Here is an 8,484-nt window from a genome sequence, read left to right on the forward strand (position 1 = left end):
TCCCAGGTCGACGGGCACGTGCACCTTCCGCCGACCACTGGCGACAACATCGATGTACTGTGGAGACCTCACGCCCCACGTGTTGAGCAATTCGGCGGTACGTCCACCCGGCCTCCCGCATGCCCACTATACGCCCTCGCTCAAAGTCCGTCAACTGCACATACGGTTCACGTCCACGCTGTCGCGGCATGCTACCAGTGTTAAAGACTGCGATGGAGCTCCGTATGCCACGGCAAACTGGCTGACACTGACGGCGGCGGTGCACAAATGCTGCGCAGCTAGCGCCATTCGACGGCCAACACCGCGGTTCCTGGTGTGTCCGCTGTGCCGTGCGTGTGATCATTGCTTGTACAGCCCTCTCGCAGTGTCCGGAGCAAGTATGGTGGGTCTGACACACCGGTGTCAATGTGTTCTTTTTTCCATTTCCAGGAGTGTACATTATTCCGTGGTTTATTAAGTTTTCAAATTTATACCGACTTTTTGATCACCCGGTATATATTAGTGCATGTTGCGATAGTGCTTATTATGTTTTCATCCAAGAACAAATTCAGAATTTCTATGTCTGTCTTTTTTTATACGAGCTTGTTTTTTGGTCCAGGCACATACGTAATAAAATTACAAGATCTGCTTCTAACACTGGTAGGATATTTATTTTTCCTCCGTTTAGTTATTCCATCTTTCCCTAAAAAATGCATCCTCTTGAGTTACTTCTTCCTGTCATTCATATTCATCATTTTCCGAGACTTCTTGTTCCGCTCCTGAATCGTGACCGCTTTCACGGACAGGATCCTCAGATTCCTAGTCAGCGCTATCACTGTGAGCATCTTCATCACTCAGCTCATTCAACCATTCCAACCATACATTAGGATCTCTACTAAACTCTGTCCCAGGTTTATTGCCTTTGGCATTTCTTCCACAATTTAAAAATGAAAAGAATACTAGGTACCACGGAAGGTAACTGCAATCAAGTTTCAATAAGTGTGAATCGATCTTTCATGTTCATAAATTTAATCTAGGAAAGCAATAAAGAAATACAGACTTACTTTGTTTCAGATTGTGGCAGCAGAGCTCCCGCGGATGACAAGTGTCCTCCAGACTATAATTATGTTTTATAAACAATGTATCTTTCGTAACTGAAATCCAACAATGATTGGAGCTAACATCCGGAGAGATAACAGAAACGTACTGAAAATAGCGCGAACTCAATCCAGCCCTGTCAGACAAATTTGAGCGCGAAAGTCATGTGGGGACGAGTGTGATCCGCGTTAGCAACGGAGGATTAAGTAATTTAAGTAGTGTGTACGTCTCGGGGCGGTGACCTCAGCAGTTAGGAATTCACACGCATTTCAACATTTGAACTTTGACTTGGAGTGGACTTTTTAAGAGTAAAAGTCAATAACTTCCCTAATACTATGTACTCGTATAAAAATACAGTGTAAAATCATTTTTTAGTATTCAGACTTGAGAAATGTTTTTCACTCCATTGAATTTTGAGATATCCAGAGATCATATTTATCCGCAAAACAATTTTGTGCCTCACACAGGAAATTGATGCAATTAAATGAAATACCTACAGTATCCCACCACGCAAAATATTGAAGAAGTGATATAGTAGAATATTTTATTAAAACTGTATTTAGTAGCACAGGGCGGGAAAAGTGGGGATGCAATTTTTTGCCCTGAGCAATGCTACTGCTTGCCGAGAAATGGTCATACTAGATCTAATGTACACCATGATTGTTCAAAAAATGGTTCAAATGGCTCTGAGCACCATGGGACTCAACTGCTGTGGTCATCAGTCCCCTAGAACTTAGAACTACTTAAACCTAACCAACCTAAGGACATCACACACACCCATGCCCGAGGCAGGATTCGAACCTGCGACCGTAGCAGCAGCGCGGCTCCGGACTGGAGCGCCTAGAACCGCACGGCCACCGCGGCCGGCACCATGATTGTTGTCAATGAATTCAGTGGAAACTCGTAGCGTGTTTTTTTTTATTGTAAAAGCCTTAGTGATTTTCCGTTGTCTAATGTCATATTAACTTTTTACCTAGAACATGTTTTTGGTATTATGCGTCCTTGTCGAGATATTTAGTAGTTTCGAGTTAAAGGAAATATATATTCATACAATAACGATTTCTGTTGGCCGGGAATGCCTATTTTTGCCATTGATAGTCTGCTTTTGATGCCCTCCTTGCTTCGTCCGTCATGGGTTATTTTACTGCCTAGGCAGCAGAATTCCTTAACTTCGCCTACTTGGTGAGCGCCAGTTTCAATGTGAGGCTTCTCGCTATTCTCATTTCTGCTAGTTCTCATAAATGATACAGTAGCAACATTTTGACCTAGGCCGCACAGGCATGGTTGATTCTGTTCCGGAAGGAAGACAGCCGAAGATGTCTAGGCGTTCGAGGACCTGCTTCGCAGTAGTCGCAGATTTTTCGACGACGCGGACGACGACACGAGGGTTCTCTAATGGCTGCGTGACCAAGAAGCGTATTTTATTGTCGGGGAGTTGAACGACTCGTTGAACATTGCGACTGTAACATATTGAGACATGGAGACTCTTTCGAAGAATATTGTCGCGTATCTGTGTAATGGAAGCAAGACTGAAGAAAAATCAAGACAAGTTGAAAGGACTTGTCGACCTGGAAAAAGCGCTCGACAGGGTAAAATGGTGCAAGATGTTCGAAATTCTGAGGGAAATCGGGATAAGCTACAGTGAAAGACGGGTAGTATACAATATGTACTAGAACTACACTCCTGGAAATGGAAAAAAGAACACATTGGCACCGGTGTGTCAGACCCACCATACTTGCTCCGGACACTGCGAGAGGGCTGTACAAGCAATGATCACACGCACGGCACAGCGGACACACCAGGAACCGCGATGTTGGCCGTCGAATGGCGCTAGCTGCGCAGCATTTGTGCACCGCCGCCGTCAGTGTCAGCCAGTTTGCCGTGGCATACGGAGCTCCATCGCAGTCTTTAACACTGGTAGCATGCCGCGACAGCGTGGACGTGAACCGTATGTGCAGTTTACGGACTTTGAGCGAGGGCGTATAGTGGGCATGCGGGAGGCCGGGTGGACGTACCGCCGAATTGCTCAACACGTGGGGCGTGAGGTCTCCACAGTACATCGATGTTGTCGCCAGTGGTCGGCGGAAGGTGCACGTGCCCGTCGACCTGGGACCGGACCGCAGCGACGCACGGATGCACGCCAAGACCGTAGGATCCTACGCAGTGCCGTAGGGAACCGCACCGCCACTTCCCAGCAAATTAGGGACACTGTTGCTCCTGGGGTATCGGCGATGACCATTCGCAACCGTCTACATGAAGCTGGGCTACGGTCCCGCACACCGTTAGGCCTTCTTCCGCTCACGCCCCAACATCGTGCAGCCCGCCTCCAGTGGTGTCGCGACAGGCGTGAATGGAGGGACGAATGGAGACGTGTCGTCTTCAGCGATGAGAGTCGCTTCTGCCTTGGTGCCAATGATGGTCGTATGCGTGTTTGGCGCCGTGCAGGTGAGCGCCACAATCAGGACTGCATACGACCGAGGCACACAGGGCCAACACCCGGAATCATGGTGTGGGGAGCGATCTCCTACACTGGCCGTACACCACTGGTGATCGTCGAGGGGACACTGAATAGTGCACGGTACATCCAAACCGTCATCGAACCCATCGTTCTACCATTCCTAGACCGGCAAGGGAACTTGCTGTTCCAACAGGACAATGCACGTCCGCATGTATCCCGTGCCACCCAACGTGCTCTAGAAGGTGTAAGTCAACTACCCTGGCCAGCAAGATCTCCGGATCTGTCCCCCATTGAGCATGTTTAGGACTGGATGAAGCGTCGTCTCACGCGGTCTGCACGTCCAGCACGAACGCTGGTCCAACTGAGGCGCCAGGTGGAAATGGCATGGCAAGCCGTTCCACAGGACTACATCCAGCATCTCTACGATCGTCTCCATGGAAGAATAGCAGCCTGCATTGCTGCGAAAGGTGGATATACACTGTACTAGTGCCGACATTGTGCATGCTCTGTTGCCTGTGTCTATGTGCCTGTGGTTCTGTCAGTGTGATCATGTGATGTATCTGACTCCAGGAATGTGTCAATAAAGTTTCCCCTTCCTGGGACAATGAATTCACGGTGTTCTTATTTCAATTTCCAGGAGTGTGTATATATATATAGCAGAGTTAGTTCGTGACCGGCACAAATATCTCACGAACTAAGCGTCAAACGATAAAATTACAAAGAACGAAACTTGTCTAGCTTGAAGGGGGAAACCAGATGGCGCTATGTTTGGCCCGCTAGATGACACTGCTATAGGTCAAACGGATATCAACTGCGTTTTTTTAAATAGGAGCCCCCATTTTTTATTACATATTCGTGTAGTACGTAAAGAAATATGAATGTTTTAGTTCGACCACTTTTTCGCTTTGTGATAGATGGCGCTGTAATAGTCACAAATATATGGCTTTCAATTTTAGACGGACAGTTGGCAACAGGTAGGTTTTTTAAATTAAAATAAAGACGTAGGTACGTTTGAACATTTTATTTCGGTTGTTCCAATGTGATACATGAACCTTTGTGAACTTATCATTTCTGCGAACGTATGATGCTGTTACAGCGTGATTACCTGTAAATACCACATTAATGCAATAAATGCTCAAAATGATGTTCGTCACCCTCAATGCATTTCGCAATACGTGTAACGACATTCCTCTCAACAGCCAGTAGTTGGTCTTCCGTAATGTTCGCACATACATTGACAATGCGCATTTTGTCAGACGTTAGCAAACGATAGCAAATATCTTTCAACTTTCCCGACAGAAAGAAATCCTGGGACGTCAGATCCGGTGAACGTGCGGGCCATAGTATGGTGCTTCGACCAATCCACCTGTCATGAAATATGCTATTCAATACCGCTTCAACCGCACGCGAGTTATGTGCCGGACATCCATCATGTTGACATCGCCATTCTGTCATGCAGTGAAACATTTTGCACTAACATTGGTAGAACATTACGTAGTAAATCAGCATACATTGCACCACTTACATTGCCATCGATAAAATGGGGACCAATTATCCTTCCTCCCATAACGTCGCACCGTACATTAACCCTCCAAGGTCGCTGATATTCCACCTGTCGCAGCCATCGTGGATTTTCCGTTGCGCAATAGTGCATATTATGCCGGTTTACGTTACCGCTGTTGGTGAATGACGCTTCGTCGCTAAATAGAACGCGTGCAAAAAATCTGTCATCGTCCAGTAATTTCTCTTGTGCCCAGTGGCAGAACTGCACACGACGTTCAGAGTCGTCGCAATTCCTGGTGCATAGAAATATGGTACGGGTGCAATCGATGTTGATGTAGGATTCTCAACATCGCCGTTTTTGAGATTCCCGATTCTCGCGCAATTTGTCTATTAGTGAAGTGTGGATTAGCCGCGACAGCAACTAAAACACCTACTTGGGCACCATCGTTTGTTGCAGGTCGTGGTTGACGTTTCACACGTGGCTGAACACTTCCTGTTTCCTTAAATAACGTAACTATCCGCCGAACGGTCCGGACACTTGGATGATGTCGTCCAGGATACCGAGCAGCATACGCCAGTTGGGCATTTTGATCACAAGAGCCATACATCAACACGATATCGACTTTTTCCGCAATTGGTAAACGGTCGATTTTAACACGGGTAATGTATAATGAAGCATATACCGTCAGCACTGGCGGAATGTTACGTGGTACCACGTACTTATACGTTTGTGACTATTACAGCGCCACCTATCACAAAACGAAGAAAGTGCTCCAACTAAAACAGTCATATTTCTTTACGTATTACACGAATATGTAATAAAAAATGGGGGTTACTGTTTAAGAAAACGCAGTTGATATCCGTTTGAGCTATGGCAGCGCCACCTAGCGGGCCAACCATAGCGCCATCTGGTTTCCCCCTTCAAGCTAGACGATTTTCGTGGTTTGTAGTTTTTTCATTTGATGCTTATTTCGTGAGATATTTGGCCCGGTCACTATCAATGGACGACCCTGTATATATATATTAGTTAAGGCTCACCGGCCATTTGACCAATTTGACCATTTCTTCTGTGCGGAGGCATAAACAGTGCCCGAGCTCTTACAGAAATCGGCAGGAAGCCGCGAGTAATGAGTATAATGTGCAGGGACACTACGAACATAGTGCGGGACAGTAAGTTGGGAATGTGGGTCTCACGGGAGGCGTGCCAGAGGTAAGTCCCTGCAGTCGCACTATCCTCTGTGTCGTCAGTGGCTCACATGGATAGAGCGTCTGCCTTGTAAGCAGGAGATCCTGGGTTCGAGTCCCAAATGGGGCGCACATTTTCAACTGTCTCCGTTGATTTATATCAACGGCTGTATGCACCTAGGGGTATTCACTTCATTGCAGCGACAAACTTGATGTCAGAATTGGAGATCACAAAGTAGATGAAGTTAAGGAGTTCTCCTACCTAGTCAGAAAAGTAGGGCGTTATGGTCAGAGTAAGGAGGGAAAAAAAGCGGACTAGCGCTGGCAAGAACGACATTCTTGGTCAAACAAGTCTACTAGGATGAAACACATGTCTTAATTGTAGGAAGAAATTTCTGTGTCTATTTGGAGCACAGCATTGTGTGGTAGTGAAACATGAACTGTGCAAAAACCGGCAAAGAAGCAGCATTTGAGACATGATGCTACAGATGAATGATGAAAATTGACTTGACTGATAAGGTTAGGAATGAAGTGGTTCTCTGCAAAATCGGAGAGGAACATGCGGAAAACAGTGAGATAAGGAGAATGGACAGGATGAAAGGACATCTGGTAAGACATCAGGGAATGTCTTCCACAGTACTAGAGGGAGCTATAGAGGGGAAAAGCTGTAGAGAAGAAGAGAGATTGGGAGACATTCAGCAAATAATAAAGAACATAGGTTGCAAGTACTAGTGTGAGATGAAGAGATGGGCACAGGAGAGGAATTTATGGCGGGTCCCACCAAACCAGTTAAAAAAACTGGGCGACTCTGAAGCGTAGCGCAGCGTTAAGTAAACGTCCTCGGCCTGCCATAATAATGTGTAACTTACTTTCAGGTTGTACTCATGTTGAGGGTCTACTGCCAGAGACTGCTCCAAGCGTCAATCGTCAGCAAGTCGTCTTCCATTTCAGTACAGTGTTGTGGCGTTGGAGCGTCTCGGTATACGACAGTATCTACGGCAAACTACACTCACGCTCATAAATTAAGGATAATTGTAGAATGCGGTGCCACACAACGTGGCACTACACAAAACTGGCGCTAATAGCATAGGCACATAGGGAACACACACGACACAGATCTGTAATACCAAGGTATTGGTGATAAGTTGAGAAAACCGTCCCGAAACACATGTGCTACAAAACGCCACTGTTTCCTGCGCATGTACCCTGACATCAGTATAAGATATGATCACCATGCACAACGGGTTGGCATACTCTGGATCAGGTGGTCGAGCAGCTGCTGGGGTATAGCCTCCCATTGTTGCACCAGTGCCTGTCGGAGCTCCTGAAGTGTCCTAGGGGTTAGAAGACGCGCAGCGATACGTCGACCGAGAAGATCCCAGACGTGCTCGAGGGTGTTTTGGAGAACAGGCAGGCCACTCCATTCGCCTGATATCTTATGTTTCAAAGTCCTCCTTCACGATGACAGCTCGGTGGGGCCGTGCGTTATCATAAACCAGGAGGGATCTGGTTCCTGGCTCACGCCAGATGAAAACCCAGCGAGAATCACTGTTCAGAGTGTATTTGGACGCGTCCGTGAACATAACCTGGGACCACTATTCCAATGACCATGTACTGTGTTCTTGACACCAGGCATTACGAGCTTTCCTGTGACCAGGGGTCATTGGAGTGCACCTTGCAGGTCTCCGGGCGAATAAACCATGTCTCTTCAGTCGTCTGTAAAGTGTGTGTCTGGAGACAACTGTTCCAGTGGCTACGGTAAGGTCCCGAACTAGGCTACCTGCAGTACTCCGTGGCCGTCTGCGGGCACTGATGGTGAGATATCGGTCTTCTTGTGGTGTTGTAGACTGTGGACGTCCCGTACTGTAGCGCCTGGACGCGTTTCCTGTCTGCTAGATTCGTTGCCATAATCTTTAGATAACACTTTGTGGCACGCAGAGGGTCCGTGCTACGACCTGCTGTGTTTGATCAGTCCCCAGTCGCCCTAGTATTCTAACCCTCATAACGTCATCAATATGTGTTCTTAGAGCTATTTTCAACACACAGTCACCATTAGCACGTCCGAAAACGCCTGCACACTTACTCGTTGCACCATACTCTGACATGGACCAACAAACCGGTGTGTATGTGGACTGCTGCCAGCGCCACCGTGCGACGACCGCAGGTCAAATGCACCGCATGGTCACACCCCGAGGTGATTTAAGCCTTCAGACGGCCCACCATGTATCAAAACATGGTTCAAATGGCTCTGAGCACTATGG

Source organism: Schistocerca cancellata, chromosome 12 (assembly GCF_023864275.1).
Source record: "Schistocerca cancellata isolate TAMUIC-IGC-003103 chromosome 12, iqSchCanc2.1, whole genome shotgun sequence".
NCBI classification, from domain to species: Eukaryota; Metazoa; Arthropoda; class Insecta; order Orthoptera; family Acrididae; genus Schistocerca; species Schistocerca cancellata.